Source organism: Perognathus longimembris, chromosome 2 (genome assembly GCF_023159225.1).
Source record: "Perognathus longimembris pacificus isolate PPM17 chromosome 2, ASM2315922v1, whole genome shotgun sequence".
Lineage (NCBI taxonomy): Eukaryota > Metazoa > Chordata > Mammalia > Rodentia > Heteromyidae > Perognathus > Perognathus longimembris.
This window is the reverse complement of record NC_063162.1, coordinates 30,128,044-30,149,407: the sequence shown is the minus strand read 5'-3', so window position 1 is coordinate 30,149,407 and position 21,364 is coordinate 30,128,044. Positions and strand designations below refer to the sequence as shown.

The 21,364-nt window shown below is 35.6% G+C and overlaps 1 pseudogene; it reads right to left on the bottom strand.

Annotated features, from left to right (window-relative positions):
• Positions 1 to 1,127: 1,127 nt before the first annotated feature.
• The window catches only part of LOC125343898, a 56,138-nt pseudogene continuing 35,901 nt past the window's right edge, over positions 1,128 to 21,364 (bottom strand).

Genomic DNA, 21,364 nt, shown 5'->3' with positions numbered 1-21,364 from the left:
ATAAAAACTCCATCATTATTTTTAAAAGCCCATTTTCCAAATCAGACCAATAAAATATCTAAGCACTCAATAGTATCTAGATATTTTTGAACTATTGGAAAAAAGTGAACATTTTTTTCTATTTGGATATGTTATATGTTACAAAGTGTGAACTCAAATCGCTGCTACAACCTATCTTAGCTTGGAAGAGTTGGCCATAGGATGTAATAAAATGTAATGTGCTACGGGTTAACGAACCAGAAGCAGATTCAAATAAAGTTCTCATGATATAATATAATTCTTGAATCAAGACTCATCTGAAGCTAGAATCTGCCCTGCATCCTTTCATGAATGTTCTGTCATAAAAAACTGTGCTCCTTCTCAAAAACGTACTTTCCAAACAATGCTTGTAAACCTCTGTGTTTGCAGGAAATACTTTATATTGAGCTCATATCTTTTTGTGTGCATTCTTCTTTACTGTGAGCCACCTGAATATTCATTTAATCTTGTCACCTAGGATGACACTTTGCACATTTTTTGTGTTTGTAATTTTTTGTAGAATTTAATAAATCAATAAGAATTGTGATGGAATTAAATTTTATTTCCAAACTTTTCAACTACTCCAAAGAAATTTAACTAATGCCATTCCTATCTTTTTGTACAAATAACAAAGGCAATTAGGTGTCAACAGCTTTTACTTGCATTTTTATTTCTGAAGATTGTATAAGGAAACTACATGCAATATGAATTACCAGAAAGTATACTCCCACATTATGTACTCTAGCTTTCACTCATAGGCATTGAATCTGCACATTGAAATTCCTGAAACAAAGCAAATAATTTTAAATGTGTTCAATTCTTTGCATTACTTTATTTTGTTTAAGTCTTGTCATTTATTTGTTATTCTTAAAGTCTCTATTTTTGCCTGGACTCAGAAGTAGAAGCTCTCAGAGAAAACAGCCTTTGTCTCTTGGCAATCTGTTCCTGTCGTTTTTTGTTGTTTTTGTTGTTGTTGTTGTTGTTTGTGTTTTGTTTGGTTGTTTTTTTTTTTTTGGTTTCCTTCATTCTCTTAGCCAAAAGCTGAGCTTATTCTGCAGCCGCCTCCTTGTTTTTCTTAATACATTGTTTCTTCGGAGCAATAGGGCACGTTAGTGTTGCAGGACATGTGGAGTAACAAGACACTGAATCTTGGGTGCTTTGGTCCTGGATTTTTTACCTTCTTTGTTTAATGGTTTTCGAACAACATATTGGCGGACATCATCTTCTTTAGAAATATTGAAAAGTTTGCGGGTTCTGCTAGCCCTATTTGGGTCCCAGAAGGCAGGGTACAGTGGTATTTGTCAGTCCAGAAATATCTTTATCTCTTTTTTTTTTTATAATAACTAAGTTGAGAACACTCAGATTGGCATCCACCATGCAACCCCCCAAACAGATTGGTGCTTTCTCTCTCCAGTTCTTGGTCTGTAACAAGAATGCCCCTTGCTCAGCAGTAAGCGATCTTGGCCATGAGTCAAGACACCTTGCTTTATGGGAAAACCTTGTTTGTCCTTTCCACCACTGATTCGGAACACATGACCCTTCCATTCTTTACCCAGAGCATCGGCGGCAACTTCTGTGGCCATATGCTTCTCATAGAAAGTACCGAGTTTGCGTTTGAGTTTCTGACAGCCAGTGGCTGGGGAGGAGATAGTCAGCTTGACGTTGAAGCAGCTGCTCGCCCGGGAGGCGTCACTAAAAAGATCCCTTGCTTTACTTTAGAATAAGGACACCTTCTCACCTTCCTCCTGAGGCAAGGCTTGCTATGAGCATAAGTGGGAACTTAAAAAGCATATTTAATGTAACATTATGCTACAAAAACTTTGGCAGTGCCCCAGATTTGGATGAGTATGTTCTTAGATATTTCTTAGAATTATCCTGCCTTTGCTAAAGAATTTTCAGTAAGTCCCTTCCTTAGCAAAATTAGGAAATCCACGAAGAAGTAAACTTCCTAATACAAACAGCAAGTTTCCATTTTTTCACCAGTGTATTCCTAGATACTCTGTTGAGCAGCAAAAGGATTAAAAATAGATCTTCTTTTGGCTTGTATACAATCTCATTAATTTTAAAACCACAGTTACCTAGTTACATAAGCAAATAATATTTGTATAATGGTTAGGCATAATATTGATTGTAGGTTTCTTCTGGAGCCAAAAAAAAAAAAAGAATAAAAGAACTGGGCTGTGTTGCACAGGCTATGTCTCCCAATAATGAATGCAGTAAAAAGTCGAGTTCAAAGTAAGAAATAACTGACATACATGGTATCGTTGTTCATTCCAGAACCTATGAGAGATGGAGCTACTTATTCATGTCATTCTTTCTAGATTTATCTAGATTCAAACCTAAGAATCTTCCTTAATACTGAACTCCAAGTAGTTGCTAGGCGTCATTTGGAATCAATACCAGCACTGCTATCTCTGCAGTGTTTGATCTAATTCTTCAGACTTGGGTTGGTTGATTTATATGCCCACAATGAGGAAACCAGTTCCAATCGACTTGAAAGCATTGACTCTAAGAGAAATAATCCAACATGTTAAACTTAGTTCAGCCAGTCCAATAAGGGGACTCATTAATAGATTATACAAAATTAAATGGTACCTGAAGTTATTTAAGAAGAAAGAAATAGTCTATTGGTTTCTTCAGATTTCTGAGGAGGAATGAAGGTCATCAGAAATCCAAATGAGAAAGTAAATGTAAAATATCCATTTCTTCATGGAATTTTTTAAAGCCTTTGAATGTATAAATGAATCATTGGATCTGGGAACATGGCCTAGTGGCAAGAGTGGTTGCCTCATAAATGAAACATTGGATATTTGTTAGTTTATGAAATTATATTTTAACTAATGTTATGTTGTACAATTACAGTACCAAAAGTTTTTTAAAGAATGAAATAATGTATTTGTGTATCAGAAAAAATATCTTCAAGATATCAATTCCCTTCCAAATCTACAAATTCACTACAATCCCAACTGTAATCAAAGTGGAACATTTTCTAGAAATTATGGGCTGCTACTATAGTTCATACAACTATTCAGAAGAAATAGAATAGAACACATAGGAGATTTGGAAGAAAGAATGAAACTGAATAATTTTTATCATCTGAGTACAAATAGTGACATAAAGATATAGTAAATTATTAAAAGCAAGCATAAAGGCCAGTTGGATAGAATGAACTAAAGAAATATACTAATTTTTATATGGCATTTAATTTTACACGCATGCACAAAACATATTCAATGGGAAAAACAAAATACATGTTTTAAAATGGTGTTGGAACAGCTGAATAGCCACATAGAAAAAGAAAAGAAGTGGTAAACTCTATGTCATAAATAAGAAGCATACAGGCCTCAACTTAAAACAGTGCAACTTTTTCAACTTTACAGTGGTGCAAAATTGATAGGCGTTCCATAGAAACCATACTCTGAACACTGATGTCAGTTTTAGTGATCCCGTGTGATATGTTGTTAGGATGCTGAGTGGCAACAGTGAGCTACAGTTCCCAGTCAGCCACATTACCACAAGAGGAAAAAGCCTATACTTTACAGTGGAAATGGTTGCCTACATAGTCCAGATACAGTGTCCAATGTGTTATATAAGAAATAGGCTTTGTATTGGATTTTCTTGACCAATTGTAAGCTAATATAAATGTTCTTTGCATCTTGAAGGGGGACTAAGTGAATGTAATATATTTGGGTTAGTATATATATATATATATATATATATGTGCAATATACTTATGGTATTTGCAGCTTATAATGTGTTAATGAGACTGCCACCCCACCATCAGTCAAGGAACAACTGCATTTTGAGATGAATCAGAAATCTAAATCCATAATGCTTTTTCTATTTTTTAGCCTTTTTAAAATTTAATTTTATTGTCAAGGTGATGTACAGAGGGGTTACAGTTACATACATTAGGTAGTGAGTACATTTCTTTTTTTTTTTTTTTTTTTTTTTTGGCCAGTCCTGGGCCTTGGACTCAGGGCCTGAGCACTGTCCCTGGCTTCTTCCCGCTCAAGGCTAGCACTCTGCCACTTGAGCCACAGCGCCGCTTCTGGCCGTTTTCTGTATATGTGGTGCTGGGGAATCGAACCTAGGGCCTCGTGTATCCGAGGCAGGCACTCTTGCCACTAAGCTATATCCCCAGCCCCGATTTCTTGACAAACTTGTTACCGCCTCTATTTTCTCCCACATTTCCTCCTCCCCAATTCCCCTCCCCCCAAGTTGTAAAGTTAATTTCCAACATATTGTCTTGTGAATCTCACTGTTACATTGGTTCACTTTTTTTTAATCTTTTGTCCCACCATTTTGATGTTCCCCTAATTAAGATAAATGTATATACAATACCCAGGGTACCAAAATCAAATACAGTGACAACAGGGGCTAAACCATAGGGAAGAAAACTGAAAGAATAAAGACATAATTTCACATAGTACATTAAAAATAACACCAAGGACCAACCTTGGTCCATATCTTGGACCAACTCCATATCTTGGAGTTCATTTCACTTAGCATCATCTTATATGATCACATGTACATAGCTTTTGAGCTATTGTGACCCTCTGCTAGGACTATCCTAGACATATACTAGTTATTAACAATGAGGGAAACCATAGAGTCTATGTTTTTTTAAGTCTGACTCACTTCACTTAGTATGATTGTTTTCCCCAAGTTTTTTCATTTCCTGATGAATGGGGCAATATCATTATTTCTAAAGGATATATACCACAATGGAATTCTATGCTTCCATCATAGTGATTTTTCATTAAAGTATAAACACTATGTATGGATTGGAGTTAGGCACATTTTTCAAAAATAATATCTAAAAGGCAAGAACCATAAAAGAACATTTAATGATGCATTAGACTTTTCCATGTAAAACCTCAGCTCATTAAAAAGACATCTTTAACAAATAGATTATGTAAACCTCAAACTAGGAAAAATATTTGCAAAACAGTACTTTTTTATTGTAAAGATGATGCACATAGGGGTTACAGTTACATGCTTAAGGTAGTGAATACATATACTTTTCTTGTCACACCGTCTATCTCCTTCCTCATTTTTCTCCCTCCTTCCCCCCACATCATCCTCCCTTGCTTTCTTCATTTTGTTTGAGGACCAAAAAAAAAAAAAAGAAGAAGAAATCTTACCCTAAAAAATGTACATTGTCACTCTAGTCTATGACTATTAACTGTAAAACAATTCCTTCAGGATCGGGTGATATATACATATACATGTCTTTTCTTTTGCTTAGTGTAATCTGTTCCTTCTTTTTCTTTCATTTTTCTCCCTCCCTGAAACAATACTTTTGATAAAAGATTAATTTCGGAGTTTTTAATTGACTGCTGTATTCCAATAATCAATAGACCCCATAGAAATGAGCAAAATTCAAACAGAAAAAAATCACAAATAAAAGCATAGTAATGGTCAAGAAACTTAAAAATAGAGTGTTCAATATCATCAACCCTTGTTTTGGTTTTTTTTTAAAGAAAGAAATGGAAAAGCACCAAGACAACTAGTGTGGGATCCATGGTCATTGTCACTTGGGAAGGCAAACCATATTTGGTTGATTTTGTAGAGGAAAATATCTTGAAGAAATCAGAGATTGAGATAAGCCTTAAAAGTGGAACTTGAGAAGATGGCAAAAAGATTAGGGGATTTCTAGCCAAGACTATACTATAGAGTCTCAGAGCTCAAGCCAGGGCATCAGATCCACAGCATCTTGGCACTGCTATTCATTCTCATTTTGTCCAGCAATAAGGTGGGAAACAATACCTCTTTTTTCAGGATGGTTTTAATCAGTGAATATGTACATAGCTAAACATTAAGTGTTCAAAAATTGCTAATAATTATAAAAAAGAACGAAACAAACTACAGATCTTAAGGAGGCCTTCTTGGAAATGAGTGAGAAATAAAAAGTTGATAGATAGTTATGATAGATAGATATAGATAATATATAATATGTGTCTATATAGATACTTATATGGCTGTAAAATATGAAATTTATATGTGCTCAAATTATTGTTTATAAAAAGAATAAAAGGCTAAGGCAAGAAATCAGGTTTAGACACTTAAGTTCCTAAAGACAAGTTTGAATAGCATTCACAGGCTACATATACAAGATACAAGTGAAACATACATGGATTTCATGTTTAGACTTGCATCTTGTATATGTAAACACTCAAAAATCTAAAGCCAAGAATATTTCAATTTCCAAGCATTTCAGACTTGCATATAGTATTGGAACAAGCTAGATATTCATAAATGTAGCCATTGCACTAAGATATTCAAGGAAATAAGTTGTTCCAATTATATCTTGTTAATTTGCCAACAAAAAGTGACTAATTTTCCAACCTGATGCTTCCCAGGGGGGATCTAACTTGGCTGCAATTTTTTTTTAATTTGTTTTCTTATTCTGTTGACTATGCTCTTGGACTTCAGTGTTATAGGTGTTTGCTTGCAAACACACTGAAACATAAGAGAAATTCAGAGATGGTAGCTAATATCTTTTCACATGCATACCTATTATCATAAAAAATAGCATCTGCTGCAATTATGCTAATGAAATCATTCTGTAACTCATAATACAGCCTAGTATACCATTTCCTGCGTTTTGAAAATAAAAACATAGCAAATTATGCTAATTTCAAACAAATTTACACCCAATGCCTCTCATTTATGAAAATGAACAGCAAGCTAGGTTTTTCAGTGATACAGACACTATTTTTCTCATCTTTTCCTTATGATTTTAGGTTAGGAAAATAGTATAGACTACTATCTGGAAAATATTCATCAGGGTATTATATATAATGCATTTTGAACTGGTGAGATGACAGCAATTATTGATTCTGTTAATAAGAGAACCTACTTCTGCCCAACCACATTGCTGCTTGACCTGGTTTCCCATGTATCTAATGACCATCGCCAGTGTTATTGTATTCACTTGCTTTTCCCTAGACAGTTGGTCATTGCAAAGGCTAGAAGCCATTCTCCTCTGCCTTAGGAAATAGGTCAGAACTGTATTGATGTGCCAGCCCTGTCAATGCTATTGTTAATGTGTACATGGATCTTGTTTGATCCATGCATGTCAAGCATAAATTCAAAACTACAAATGTCATTATGGATTTCACGTTCCTTGCATTCACTCTCTATTGAGAATACTCACTGCGAATAGCATGGGAACAAGTCTGCCTAAGAGAATTTTTTCTCTTAAGGAAAGCTCTCAGCATTTCACACAACAGTCTCCAGGCCACTTTGACTTTGCTTCAGTCCAATTACTAAGCCTCCACACTAGGGAGATCTCTGTCTCCAAATTACAGGTTTTCTCAGGTTGCCTTCCTCCCTAAATCCCCATGTCTCCTTTTTCACAATTACTTGCTAATTGTGTTGCTGTATAAAATCATCAACAGCCTTGAGCAACACAATAAATTAGGAGAACATTCTTGAGACTGCAGAAGAGTGAGTCTTAGAGAGAAGACAACCAGATGGAGCCTTGCTGCCTTAGGCTAAAAGTAAACTTCATTAGGACCCATCTAAGTACAGGAAGTTCTTCCCATTCTAGTGCCTGCCTCAGGAAGGTTCTCTATCATTGTACTTCTCACACTAGAAGTCAGCCAAGCTAACAGCTTTGAACTCTCCTGAAGTATAGTGCCCTCTCATATCTCTGCCTTGTTCACTTCTCTCTCTTAGAGCTCTCTCCCAGACTCCCCCAAACACACTCACGTGCATTACTTGCCCCATTTTTTGGAATCAATTCTTACCTCTCACTCAGCTATCAGCTTCACATTAAAATACCCTATAGCCACATAAAATATAAATTTTATAAACTAACATCAGATTACATTATAAAACACAGGCTAAATCCATTCTAGAGAAGTTACTGTATTACATGGAGTTTAAATCAATGTGATAGCACATTGATCAAGATATACTGCAGCCATAAACTGCTTTGTTAAATGATAACTCCATACAATGACTTAATGATGACAAAAAATTACCTTAAAATGTAAGAAAAGTATAAGTGATATTGAATGAAAATATAGATTTCTGAAAATCAAAATGTCTGTCAATACTGTTTTTCAACACCCAAAAATTGAGAGAAGGTGGAGAGCAGCTAACCCTTCAGTCTTCACATTCACCTTTTGTCTGCCACATTTACCTTTTTTGTGTTGACTACCCAACCTCATAAGCTTGTGAGCTGCCAGCTCTGAACAGACCAAGGTTAATAAACAAAACAAAATAAAAAAACAAAGATAGCAGCTGGGAACATGACCTAGTGGCAAGAGTGCTTGCCTCGTATACTTGAAGCCCTGGGTTCAATTCCTCAGCACCACATATATAGAAAATGGCCAGAAGTGGTGCTGTGGCTCAAGTGGCAGAGTGCTAGCCTTGAGAAAAAAGAAGCCAGGGACAGTGCTGAGGCCCTGAGTTCAAGGCCCAGGACTGGCCTAAAAAAAAAAAACAACAAAAAGATAGCTCCAGACTTATGTGGATAAGATCAATGATAGACAAAAGATAAATGACAAAGACTAAGTATTCTGAGATGTTGAAAAGAAAAGAAACAAAGGGATTAATCTGAACTGGGATATGTAGCTAGTTTTACTGTTTTCAGAGCTTTAGTTCAGACTACATTGCACTTGGCTTTGTCATGATCAGAATCTAATGCAAAATGGTGAATAATATTCATTACATTAAAACTCTTTGTATCTAGATAGCCTAGTTTTTAGATCAGATTGGTAATTGGCCCACAGTATCACAGAACTAAATTTCCAGTGTAATTTCCAATGTAAAAGCCATCTTTCACAATGTGCTTTGGATCTCAGTTAGATGCTCTCCACGCCCCTCCCCGCCCGCCCCCCTCATCGCATTGCCCTGCCAATGAAATGGGTGGTTCACTTCCTCTCAGGCAAATAAGAAAATATACATACTTAAGAAAGTAATTTCTCTACTTCTCAGACTATTGTTCTCTTCAAAATCCAAGATATTCTTTAGAGTATGATCTCATCTCTGGGGACTAGTAAAATATATTATTTCTAGAAGATTTAAATTTTTACTTTTGTATTATGGGGAAATGGGGACATTTTAGGCCATAAAATGTCCATAAAATACGGACATTTGAGACCATTTTATGCCTTGGGATAAAAGATTTTTAAACATGTTCTGTCATCTAAGAAATAAATAGCTTCATAAAACTGCCCTAGAGAAGATGAAAAGGTTGTAATTGAAAGAACAAAATCTTCTTGGTTACTAAACAGCTCACAAAATTTAATTATTGACCATAATATTTTGTTCTTCAAGATGCTTATAGGACCTCTAAAATATCCCTTTCTAAGTGGGTAAACACAGTTGCTTTCACATAGCATTAGCTTGTTTTTGCTGCTATAACAAGTAGAAACCCTGTGGTTTAGAATAACATAAATTTGTATCTTATAGTTCCATAGATGAGAAGTCTGAAAAATTAGTGTTCCTACTAGTTGATCTCAAGGAAAACGCATTTCTTACTTTTTTATCCACTCACTAGGGGCTTCTTTTAGGCCTAAGGTCATGATTCTTTCCTCCACCTTCAAAGCCAGTAGTTTAGTGTATTCTGGACTCTCTGTCTTAAATTCCCCTATCTTCCTTATCATGAAATAATGAAGAAGTATTATTGGAGCTGGTAGATACAAACCAGGATACCAAGGAAGTCAAGCAGAGTAAAAGAAAATCACATTTAGATAGCTCTTAATATTTTTCTAGACAAAACTCAGGCACATAGTAGTATATCTTGTTATAATTTTGTACACTTAATCTATTGACTCTAGCAATGTATATTTGAGAAAACTGGACTTAGAAATAAATTTCTTTGAATCTCGCTGATACAAATGTGATAAATTGAAAAGAATAGATATTTACTGATACTGTACTGGATTTTTGGCAAACATAATCCCATTAAACAACTAAATATGTTAAACACTATAAGGAGAACATCATTTTACAGTCCCTGATGACAGAATAGGGATTGTCAAGTAATCAAGGTTGTTGTTGTATGTGTATTTGTTTATGTATGTGCATGTGTGAGCTTAACAACAATAATATTATTTGTTAAGTTCTTACTATGCTCCAGAAACTTCTTAGCATTCTATTTCTATGAGTTATTTAATCTTCACAATAACACTATGGAATGATTCTTATAATTATACTTGCTTTCCAGATGAAGAAATTGAGGCACAGAGAAATGATCTAGCTAAAGTTTCAGACTGGGTAAATGATAAATCTGCAATTCAAACCCAGATGTCCTATATTCAGAATCAAAATCTAAAAAAGATTATAGCTTTCCTAAAATCTTTTTTAAGAATAAATATGAGAGCAGAGGTAAAAGAGAATTCTATGCCAATGAAGGTGTACGGATTTGTATTACTTCATATTAATCCATAAATCTTGCAACAAAAACACACGCAGAGTTCACTATATATATACATATATACATATACACATGTATATAAACACATACATATATTAAGGTCCCTTTCAGCAGAGACTACAAGATCATAGTCTCATTTACCCAGCTATCAAATTAAATATGACAACTACTTTTACTTAGGCAAAGGGTGGGGTATGATTTAAACATTATTTACTTAAGTGTTTAATGAAGAGTATGTTGTTCAAAGGACAATTTTTGATAGTATTTATCTGTTCTTTTCACTTTATCTTATGCACACATGCAAAGTTCAGAGAAAATATTTCTAAGAGCCATTATCAAACATTTAAAAACATGTAAAGAAGTCATTGCTGAGGAAAAAAATATCAACTCAAATCATGTTTTCCACTTTGAAATTTGCTTCATGTTCTCCCATCCATCTCAAGGATCTTGTGATCAAGACTCCTTATGTCTTTCTGAAGTTATCAGCACTCCAAAACTAAACATGAAGGAAATGTTAGATGAACAATTTTTAGAGCTGAGACAAAGCTGAGGCTCAGAATGCTTAATGGGCACCTCAGGATGCTTGCCACATGTGTGCAATTTTCACCTTCTGCACCAATTTTGCTTTTTCAGTATCCCGAAACAAGGAGTTAAGTTTCCAAGAAACAGTGGCTTCTTCAGATAACTTTTTATGCTTAAACTTGATATTCTGTGCTTGATTATTAATAGCTCCATACTTTCCTCCCTGAGGCAAGATATAAACATGCAGACACACCTACGCAGAGTCGGGAGAAACAAGTGATACAGACAGAAAAGCTCTTTCCAGAAAACCCATTTCAATAGCATGGAGTTCACATTATCTATCCAATGTGCAAAAAAGTCTCATAAAATGTTTTTTTATATTTGAAGCTTCAGGATGATTTACAGGCTATTTTGACCAACCTTAGTTGGTCCCACTGAGGAATGGAAGTTCAAGACGACAAACAAAATGCCAAGAATCATTAGGACAGCCTGTGACAATTCTGAAGTTAGAAGTCAGGTTGCTAACACTGGCTCATGCTGACATCTTAATAACAATGGTAATTTGATAAAATATTTTATTATTTTCTATGTCCTAAACACATCTCATGCATCATCTTGTTTATATTCTCTAAGCCTTTTAGAGGACACATTTTATTGTCTATTTTGTAGGTGAAGAAACCTTTGCTCAAAAATTTAAAGCAACTTCATCAAGGCTATGTGTTTAGTAGATGGAAAGCTGTGTTTAGAAGTCAAGTTGAGCCTACAAGCTGACTCCTAATTTCTATTTTATATGTAAACACATTGCATAAGCACAAGATATTCATACCAACATACACACACACACACACACAGGCATACACATGCGCACGCACACGTGTGCACACATACTTGTTGAAATAATTAGTAATAACAGGTTAATCTTGGTTACTTTTTTCTAAATTATTGTATTTAAATTTAGTTCCTCAGAATATTTCATTTATTTCCTCTTAGTTCTTGTCTCCTTACCACTTTACCTAAATTTGAAAACAAGAACTCTTCTACTGACTAGAGCCACTGGCTATTGTTGTCATAGATTGCACATCAGAATGGAATGCATGTTGAAGAAAAGACAATCTATCCAACAGATGGTGGTAGGGAAACTGGATGTCCACATGTACTAAAAACAACTCATTTCTTATCTCTTACCCTGTACTGATATCAATTCAAAGCAAATTAAGGATCTTAATGGGAGACTTGAGACTTTGAAACTGCTATGGGAGAACAGTAGAACATATGGACATAGGCAATAATTTCCTGAATATAACTCTCGTGCCTCAGGATGTAAGAGCAAGGATTAACAGATGGAATTGCATTAGACTAAGAAGTTTTTACACATCAAAGAGAATAGTAACTAAAAATCCTACAGAATGAGAGGAATTCTGTCCTACCTATCCATCTGACAAGAGACTAATAACCAGAATAAACAAGATACTCATAAAACTAAACTCTCCAAACCCAACAACCTAAATAATAGTGGTAAAAGTGAACTGAATAATCCTCAAAAGAAGTATAAATGGCCAGTAAATACATGAAAAAATGCACAACACTCCTGGCCGTAAATGAAATGCAAGTCAAATCACTGATCATGAAGCACCATGCCTCTATAATACTAACAACGCAGAAGACTAAGATCCAGAAGAACACAATTAATAATCACCATTGTTCTGGGCATTGTAGCATTGTATGGAATTATACAGCTTTTAATCCCAACTACATAGGAGATGGAAATAGAAGGACTGTGATCCCAGAAACTGTAAACTTGCTCAAGTTGGTAGACTGCTTGTGTGAGGCCCTGAGTTCCTATAACAGCAATAAATAAACAAACAAATAAATAGAGCTAACCACATATGAAATGTTTACTTTGTGGGCAAAGACTGCTTGTTTTACCAGTATCCGTATGGATCCTAGAACCGTGACTGGTCATACATGGTCTGTAGAATGTCTCACTGCAGAAGAATGGGTGGTATCTTCTGTTTCCTCAGTATCCAGTGTGAGGGAGACTAGGTTCACGAATGATCAAGACTTGTAAGAATGCTTTAGATAACCTGAAAGAATGAGAAGAACTGAACTCTGTTCACAATAAAAAGATGAACATTTGATAACCTTCTGATGAAGACAGTACAGAGTTAGATGACCAGAAATTTTTTAAAATAATTTTCTAATGGATAATTTCTCTTTTTACAGCATAACAGTCTATTCTTTTTTGTTTTGTTTTGTTTTAAGGCAAACGCATTACTGCAAAGAGGACATTGAAGTCTAAAGCATCAATAAGGATATCATAGAACTCCTAAACTGCTCCACTTAAGAGTCCGGCCAAGGTAAGCTTCCTTCACAGCTGCTAGTATTTCCACCTGCTACAAGCATTTACAGTACCCTATGCTTCCTTGTTGTCACATCTTGATTGTAATTTATCACTGCTCAGCAAGAAGGTCAAACCTTTGAGAAGAAGCATTATATTCTGTTCGTTGTTGACACCTCACTGCCTCCTGGGCCACAAAGTCCTCCATGTATTATGAATTACTTAACTACAAATCAAGGAGCTGAGAACACTTACAAATTAGATCATTGATCTATGCTAAGGCAACTTCAACAATAATAGAGGGTTTAGCAATCACAAAGATAGTGGATTGTTGTTACTTTTCAAAAGTAGAATATTTGGCAAGTTGAGCAGAGATTTCATGAGTACTTCAGATCATAAGCTATGATCAACAGGGGCCCTGATGGGAGGGGAATGGGAGAGGTTCACTTGGAATACTCCTACCCAAACAGGTAGAGTTTCTTTTTTTTTTTTTTTGTTAAATTTTTATTGTCAAACTGAGGTACAGAGAGGTTACACTTTCATACGGTAGGCATTGGATACATTTCTTGTACTGTTTGTTATCTCCTCCCTTATTCTCCCCGCCCCCCTTCCCCTCTCCCTTTTCCCCCCCATGAGTTGTTCAGTTGATTTATACCAAACAGTTTTGCAAGTATTGCTTTTGTAGTTGTTTGTCTTTTTTTTTTTTCTGGTTTGTTCTACTGGCATTTGTTGATTTTTTTTTTTTTTGGCCAGTCCTGGCTCTTGAACTCAGGGCCTGAGCACCATCCCTGGCTTCTTCCCGCTCAAGGCTAGCACTCTGCCACCTGAGCCACGGCGCCCCTTCTGGCTGTTTGGTATTCCCTTTCTATTTCCTAGTTCTCATACCAGTATACACGGTTTCCAATGTACTCAGATAAGATACACAGATAGTGCAGGTACAACCATGGGAAGGGGATACAACAGGATCATCAATAATAGAAGCCACGGTTACACATCGCATGTTGAAAGTAATTACAACAATGATATGACAGTCGTTTCCATAACATGGAGTTCATTTCACTTAGCATCATCTTATGTGTTCATAAGGGCTATTAGGCTGTTGTGATCCTCTGCTGTGACTAGCCTAAACCTGTGTTAATTATTCCCTATGAGGGAGACGGTAGAGTCCATGTTTCTTTGGGTCTGGCTCACTTCACTTAGTATAATTTCTTCCAAGTCCTTCCATTTCCTTACAAATGGGGCAATGTCATTCTTTCTGATAGAGGCATAAAATCTTCTTGGTTAGGATTAGTAAATATTTTAGGATTAGTAGATATTAGTAGATATTTTCTGGGTGGCCAGAAATTTTTGATATCTACAAGGCACTGATCAAAAGTTCAAATGAGGGAGCTGGGGATATGGCCTAGTGGCAAGAGTGCTTGCCTCATATACATGAGGCCCTGGGTTCGATTCCCCAGCACCACATATACAGAAAACGGCAAAGTGGCGCTGTGGCTCAAGTGGCAGAGTGCTAGCCTTGAGCAAAAAGAAGCCAGGGACAGTGCTCAGGCCCTGAGTCCAAGCCCCAGGACTGGCCAAAAAAAAAAAAAAAAAGTTCAAATGATATCTTTGTTTATAATGTCTGGCACTTGATAGATACTTGATAAAAGCAGATTGAGCAAATACTTGTCTACTATTCATGGAACTATTTCTTTCTGGCCTTTCTTTAGTGTATTTTTCTTCTTATAATGATCTCTGATGTTCTTCTATTCAATGTTCACTTCTTTCTAGTTGCCAGTTCTGCCAACCCCTTCTTGAATAAGTTATAACAGATGTCTCATAAAACTAAGTACAAATTACAAAAATTTCTTTACCTAATCTATTGTGATTATGTGCAAGCTTGATTTCACCCATCAAATCTGTTTTGGGAAATCTAAGGCAGGTTGAGGAACTGACTTGGTAGATACAGAGGTCATTGGTGGTTTTGAATTTCCTTGATTTTTTCTTACTCCTCCAGTCAAACATCATTTGCATTCCCTTACTGTTTTGCTACCCTGGTACCTGTTAAATGGGATATAAATTGATAAGGCATTGGGGTTGAATGCCCTATGGTGTATTTTAATAGCCTAGGTTTTTAATTTATCATTATAAATTATTATTTTACTTATGCAGATGTATAGGGTATTGGATGCAATTATCAAATTAGTGTAGTTAACATTTCAATTTACTTAAACACTTTAAAAAGTATTTTAGGGCTGGGGATATGGCCTAGTGGCAAGAGTGCTTGCCTCCTATACACGAGGCCCTGGGTTCGATTCCCCAGCACCACATATACAGGAAATGGCCAGAAGTGGCGCTGTGGCTCAAGTGGCAGAGTGCTAGCCTTGAGCAAGAAGAAGCCAGGGACAGTGCTCAGGCCCTGAGTCCAAGCCCCAGGACTGGCAAAAAAAAAAAAGTATTTTAATACGTAGTAATTATAATATGTATGGACTTTTTATATTAAGGAAGCAGACTGCGGTTGTTCCATGGTATACTGACATAGGGAGTCATTAAATGACAACATACACTCCTACAATAGCAAACTCACTTGCTCTTACTCTCCGGTACATAAGGCCATTCTGAGAATAGGCCTGCACACACACAGGCATACCACACACAATATTCGTATTTACAAAATGATCCACAGCAAGTTCTATATGAATTCTGCCTCTCATAGATACTCGCGCTTCAGTAGAAAAAGCATTCTATCTGGATTTAAGAGATCTGGATTCCTGCCTCAGCCTACCACTAGCAAACTGTATGGTTCTGTGCAAGTCATTTCCCTCCTAAGATCTTTGTTTGCTTAAAATGAAAGGTGATGCTAAGTGAAATGAACTCCAAGTTATGGAAACAAGTGGTGTATAACTATTGTTGTTATTTTCAACATATCATGTGAAATTATGCCCTTTTTCTTTTGTCTTTCTTGGGTTTAACTCCCAATGTCACTGTAACTGATTTTGGTTCCCTAGATATTGCATATATGTGTACTGGAACTAGGGATGGGAAAGGGAATTTCAAAATCGAGACAAGGGATAAAAAGACAAACCAAGGTAACAGCAATACTTACAAAACTATATGTTGTAAACCAACTGCACAACTCAAGGGGGGAGGAAAATGGGGAGGGAGGAAGGTAGGGGAAAATGAGGAAGGAGGTAACAAGTTGGATAAGAAATGTATGCATTGCCCTATGTATGAAACTGTAACCCCTCTCTACATCACTCTGATAATAAAGAAATTTTTAAAAATGAAGAGTCAGGAAAGGGGATTAAATATTAAAATTATGAAGCTTTTGGGCTAACTGAAGGGACAAGCTATAGGGCAGACTCTTGGCTTGTCTGCAGAATGAAGAACAGAACCCCTAGAAGGCATAGTTCTTGAGGCCATCACTGACGTGCAACACAAAGCACTGCAACCATCCATCTAGGGTACAGCAGCCTTATAAACATTGCCCAGCTGAAAAACAGACATCCAAACCAGCATCTTAGGTACTAGAAAGTCAAATTAACAAACTGTCATTGTGCTCACTAGTATTGACATCCAGAGACCGGAGAATGAATGCTAGAAATCTGTCTTTGGAAATCAGCTCCCTTCTAGCTAACACTGACAATCAGGAGCTGAAGACAACAAGTTTCCTCATCCATTGTCCAAAATCTGTTACAAGCACATCTCTTGGGTAAAATTTATTTCATATTCAGACCCTTAGTTCCAAGGAAATCCTGAGAAAGTACTGAAGTGTACTAGAATGTACTTTTAGTACTTTCTAACCTGTGTAATACAAGTGTAGAGAAGAGAAAAAGACTGAATGCAGTAAAAAAAAAAATCTAGAAATAATGTATTCTGAAAATGAAACAATCTGTTTCCAGAGCTAGTAAGCTCCCATCACAGGAGACAAGCAAAAACTGGGTTATTTATTCCTGTCAATAAGAATGATGTAGACAAAGCTAACTCAAGCATAACACACACCTCACTAAATATGTCAATCTTTCAGTTCCGTTCCCTAATATTGTGCTTCAGTGGTTCTATGATAGGTCTCAGGAATCTGTATTTTTAACTTTCCCCATGTGTTTTTGAGGGAAAGCTGGGCCTAAGAGCCACTTGACTACAATGTCCAAGATCATCTCCAGCCATTAATTTATGACTCGATTTAAGATTTGTAAGACTAGATCGTTATATATACATCCACTTTTAACACAAAAGGACAAATGTCATCTTCAACTGATCAGGGATCCTTGAGAAACTGTAGAGATAAACAAGGTCATTATTCTGTCATTTTATTTTTAAGGAATCAGTTTATATCTTCTACAGTAGTAGAAATTAATTCCAAGCACATCCTAATGGAAGACATTCTTTTACTTGAAGAATTCCTAATACTAATATCCTTAGGTAATTTTTTTTTCAGGGGAGGATTTCCAGGCCAATACAATGGAGACAAGAATGCTAACTACCTATAGAAAAAAAAATTTAAGGTTTTGTTTTGTTGTAAAGTTAACTAAGCTTTTGGATGGCTGTGGATTTATCTTCTGCACAAATATCAAATCCAATGTTCTTATATGCATTCCCTTAAAGCACTGGCCAGTGTTTGTGCTGAGAAGAACCTCATACACAAACAGATTTTATAACTAATATTATAGCTAGCTAGTGATTAGTCAAAGTGGTTATTCTGTCCAATTTAAATCCAAAATCCAAATTTGTAATGATAAACGTTAAAAAAAAATGCTGAGACTTCAAATCCTGGTATAAAAGATGCATGGAGGTTGAAGGCCTTGGTTATATATCAGAAATATTTCAGTTTGCGTTCAAAACTCTTTGTTTATTAGTGATAAGCAAGTTAGAGGTACCCAGAAATGGAAAACTTTGGCATTTGCCTTAAGAAGATATTCACACTTTAGTTTGGATAGGATGCTGAGAGAAATAGCTCTATAATTGCACTTTTTGGAACTTGTTTAAATAATCTTAATCATATATCCATTCAGAGCTCAGTTTTATATTCTGAAGACAAAAGACATATTAGACCAAGAAGAAGCATACTTTTCTTTCATTAATGCTTAGTTCTGGAAAGCATATATTTATGTACAACAAAATTTACATAATCACAAATAAATCTGTATCAGGTTACAGTTTTAATTTTTTAGAGTATCAAGCTACTGTTTACTGTTTACCAATACTCTAATGACTAGTGTGTTCTTGTTCAACCTGTTCTTTTGGGTTTTTTTAATATATGAACCAAATACTTTAATTCTTCATATAAAAATTTTAGTCACTATCATTAGAATATAAAGAAAATAAGGTAGAATGAAAAAAAGGTTTTCCGAGATGGTGAGCAGAAAAATAGCACCCAAGTACCTACTTTCTGTGAAGTATGGATGGATATTATTATACATGGCAAGTGGAATGTGAAAATGTTCTTAAGAGCATATACCAGTAATAGAGAAGTATTGTACATAAGCTCAACATGTTCACAAGAGTCCTTAGGATCCATAGACTTCCCCAGTTGCAGTGATCAGAAAAACTTTACATGAAGGTGTTCAATCTACTATCAAAAACATTGAAGGGAGAAGGAGAGGGAGAATGCAGATTCCCCTAGGAACTACAAAATGCAAGGACATGCACACTCCAAGAAGGAATACAACCGTCCCAATGTCTTGATTTTTACTGAGTGAAGCCTGAGTGGGATTTCTGCCCTATAGAACTGAAACAACAACTGTAGCATTAAGCCACCAAGGTTAGAATAATTTGATGCAGACATAGCCAATGAATACATTCCATGCAGTTCTTAGTGATTATTATTCTTAGTTTCATCACAGAGTAACAGAGTCCTATAAGTTCCCAATAACAGTAAAAAAAATAAAAATTAAAAAAAAAACAGGTTCACATTTTAAAGGATGTTTGGAACTGGGAGGAAGGGCAGAGAGACTGACATTGTTGCCATGATTCAATCAACAAGCAGCAATATGACCTTAAGCAATATGACTCTGAGATTAACTTCATCTTTTATATACTGACTATAAGCCTTGTCTTGCATAATAGTCAATATCATATTTTGAAAGGAACATCAACATGCTGTATATGTCATACTCTATAAATGACCACACTGTTCATTACTTTTTAATTCCAAGAAAATATTATAATATCTGTCAGATTTATAGTAAAAACCATTAATTGTCTTACAATGCATACTCTTCCTCTCTGTTGTTATGGAAAAATCAATCATTCTGTCTGGAAGCAATCAATTCTTTCTATCTGGAAACATAGCAATATAACTAGAGTTTATTTTCTTGGTCCCCTTACATACTTTGGTGGCTAGGTGGCTACGTTCTAATCAATAATACATCAGTGACAACTGAAGTGTGTCAATTCTAGATGAGGGCCTTGAAAGGAAGATGTTCCCTCTACTTTTTCCTTTTCTGTTCCCACAAGCTATTTATAATGGTTGTGGTGGAGTCAGAACTTGTCCTATACCTGCAAGTATCATTTCGGGGCCAGACCTACCAGCAACATGACCACACTCTGCATATTGTCTCTGCCAAAACAGAGTTGAATACCAGCAGTTTAAGCCATACAACTTGCTAAGACTAAGTTATGTACTTTTAACCTTTTAAGGATAAATTTTATTTGCACTTGCCATAGGAAATTGGAAATCAACAAGAGAGATAAAATTTGGGTCTTTGGGTAACTTCCTAGAGAAATAGATTTTTTTCCTTTCTATCTTATTACCTACCAGCTTAGATTTAAGTAAACTAGAAATAGACTTTTCATATTATTTAATGCACTATCATTTTGCCCATTTCAGTTGGCAGCAAAATGTAGAACTAGCAATGGAACAATGATGGTGATATTAACAGATGATACTTTTATGGATTTAGTGCAATCTAGAGTTCTTTTATGGGTGTAGAAAATGTACGCACCAATGCATGCTTGCACACAACTTAATGTTCATGATAATTCTATAAGGAAAGTTCTACTTTTCATTTCCACTTGACAGATGGGACCTGGAGTTTAAGAATTCCCCCAAGTTCATACTCCAAGGGCCAGAGTCAGAATATGAACTGTAGTCATTCAAAACCAACTTCTGACCTCATCTGGCCTTTTAGTAGATTACATAGTTCTTTTTGTCTGAAAAATCAATAAATCGGGCCTGGGAATATGGCCTAGTGGCAAGAGTGCTTGCCTTGTATACATGAAGGCCTGGGTTTGATTCCTCAGCACCACATATATAAAAAATGGCCAGAAGTGCCATTGTGGCTCAAGTGGCAGAGTGCTAGCCTTGAGCAAAAAGAATCCAGGGATAGTGTTCAGGCCCTGAGCTCAAGGCCCAAGACTGGCAAAAAAGAAAAAGAAAAAGAAAGAAAGAAAGAAAGAAAGAAAGAAAGAAAGAAAGAAAGAAAGAAAGAAAGAAAGAAAGAAAGAAAGAAAGAAAGAAAGAAAAGAAAAACCAATAAATCAACCTTCCTCAAGTTCAAGAGGAAATTCATTAGAAGTAATACCTACCTGAAAAAATATTGACAAAATGAATGAGTTAGCATTAGGCATATGAATAGCAATTTGTTGTCATTTAAATAAAATACACATTTATTATATAATCTGCTTATAACTAGCACAAATTAAAGACTTAATTAAGTTTAACAATTTTAAACATGAAACAAACTATTTCAAGGCACATTTCAAATCTCACGACATAGTTATTGAGATCTGAAGTTGACTTCAATCATTATTCTGAATGTCCAGGAAGACTTAGATCTATAATGCACAAAATGTCATATGCCTTACACATGAGTGCAGAAATTCCCAGTATCTGCTTGTTATGGCAAAGAACAGGGATATAGAGAGATGTGAGTTAAAAAATGGTAAGACATAGCTGAAAAAAGTAAACTATTATCCAGCCACTAGGCCTTTATAGAACATGGTCAAGATAATAGCCTTTTGTTGTTATTGTCATTGTTTCCTAAGCACAACTCAGATTATTTGAGATGTTTGTCAGGTATATGACTTGGTTTTCAATCACTCAACCATTCATCCACTTTGAATGAAACACAGTTGATGATTTTGAAGACACCAGAAGCTATACTTCCGGC